Source organism: Delphinapterus leucas, chromosome 17 (assembly GCF_059928025.1).
Source record: "Delphinapterus leucas isolate spDelLeu-1000000601 "Yukka" chromosome 17, BTC_Dleu_Yukka2, whole genome shotgun sequence".
Taxonomy (NCBI): Eukaryota; Metazoa; Chordata; class Mammalia; order Artiodactyla; family Monodontidae; genus Delphinapterus; species Delphinapterus leucas.
In genome coordinates, this window is record NC_143145.1 from 78831984 (window position 1) to 78833623 (window position 1640).

At 33.5% G+C, this 1640-nt stretch overlaps 1 protein-coding gene across 1 annotated transcript in view; it reads left to right on the forward strand.

Moving 5' to 3' along the window:
• Window positions 1-1640, forward strand: part of CA8 (carbonic anhydrase 8 (inactive)) — a 266760-nt gene that overhangs the window by 208737 nt on the left and 56383 nt on the right. The window lies entirely within an intron of this gene.

Below are 1640 nucleotides of genomic sequence, written 5' to 3' on the forward strand. Positions count from 1 at the left end.
ACGTGACTGTCCCATACGTTTGGAGAATCCTGAATATAATATTTTTCTTCTGCAGATTGACAGTGCACATTAGCATATTAGAGACTGACATGGTTTTGTTTGAAAGAATCATATTTTACTCTATGTAATCAGAGTTTCCACAGTGTTTTTTGAATACAGATTCATTTTTTCCACCCAACTTCTAGAGTTATGTGGAACACGTCTTAGGAAATGGGGGACTCCAGGTATTTTCCTTTTACAAAAAATTCATCCGTGCTGACCTTTAGGCTCCTTTTAAAAGCTCTAAAATGCTGAGGCTTTACAGTTTGGATCATCAGTCTGATTTATGTCAGTCACTTTGATTTGTAAATGTGTTGGGTTATAGTTGTCAAATGCGTACACAAACAATGTCCTACTTTACCTTTGAAATCACTTCTGTGAGCATAATCTTAAAGATTTGGTCATGATTCACTATCTTATTTGAAATTTTAGTTTGGAAATATGTACCCCAGCATTATTAATGTTTTCTAATAAATTGTTCCAGAAATTATATGTATTTATGTGAACATATGCATACATGTGTGGACATGTATATGTACATATGTACAAGCATATCCACCCACATACCATGTATGAACAATTTTAAAGTATTCCATTGTATCATAATTTATTTTTTATTTTTTTTCACATCTTTATTGGAGTATAAATGCTTTACAGTGTTGTGTTCATTTCTACTGTACAACAGAATCAGCTATATGTACACATATATCCCTGCATCCCCTCCCTCTTGCGTCTCCCTCCCACCCTCCCTATCCCATCCCTCTAGGCCGTCACAAAGCACCGAGCTGATCTCCCTGTGCTATGTATCATAATTTATTAAGGAAGGAAATTATTTAGCTTTTTCTAGTTTTTTTTGCTTCAGTGAATATCCTTATACATAAAATCTTTGTATGATTAGGTGGTTATATCTCTATGATAAGTTTCAAGAAGTAGAATTCTGGGTGAAAAGTATATGCGCTCTAAATTTTAATAGATATTTGTTGTCCAAAAGATTGGGCTTGTTTATTTTTAGCAACTGTATTAAAGTGTGTTTCCCCAGTCCCATCTCTGGCAACACGAGTAGATGTATTGAACTGAAATCTTAGCTGATGTTGTTTTCTAAATGGGAAGACTATTAGTTCTCTCAAAACGTACGTTTCATGTGTTCTATATTTATTATTTCCTGATTTATTTAATAGAAATGTCACATTATTTGGGGACTAGGAAGCAGTGGTCTTTGTGCTCAAACAGTTACCATCTGCAGTTATTACACAGGAAATTAATGACAATAACTAAAAGCTTTGTTTTTATTTATTATTATGCATGACGTGTAAATTTTTTGTTTAGAAAACAGTTCAAGCGTTCGTTTATTTATTTTGGTTGAAAATACATGTCTCTATGAAATTTTGCATTAATAGATTCTGCCAGAGAAATAAAATTATGGTAGACTTTGTGGAAAAACTGCAGAGATGACAAGCTTGAGCACGAAGATATTTTTGAAATTTCCACATTTTCTTATGAAACTTCTCGTTTTTGCTGTCTTGTTGAACTGTAGAAAGACTTTCCAGTCTGCCTTGGAGGAATGTCAGTAACATAATCGGTTCCTTCTCTTTGCCTTAAAG